The sequence below is a fragment of the Penaeus vannamei genome, chromosome 40, assembly GCF_042767895.1.
Source record: "Penaeus vannamei isolate JL-2024 chromosome 40, ASM4276789v1, whole genome shotgun sequence".
In the NCBI taxonomy this organism is placed as follows: Eukaryota; Metazoa; Arthropoda; class Malacostraca; order Decapoda; family Penaeidae; genus Penaeus; species Penaeus vannamei.
Window position 1 is genome coordinate 23,046,105 of NC_091588.1, and position 309 is coordinate 23,046,413.

The following is a 309-nucleotide window of genomic DNA, read 5'->3' on the forward strand; positions in this document are numbered from 1 at the left end:
TTAGAATATGTATACAAGCCTCCTCCACATTCCAATAGTTATTTCCATTATTCCCTTTCAAAGACTCATCGAATGTGGACTGTATGCCTCGTAAATAATATTTTGTCTTTTTCTAAAATACTTATATATTTAAACAGAATGAAAAGTAAGCTGCATTCTAAAGTAAAGAAACAAAAGACAGGTTCCGAGGTCAATTAAAATCCCACTGGAAATTCTCTGGGATGTCTGATTCTTACGTGAAGAGAAGCGAGGGAGGGAGAAGGGTGCAAGCAGGAAGGGGATAAAGGAGGAGGAGGAAGAAGAAGGGTG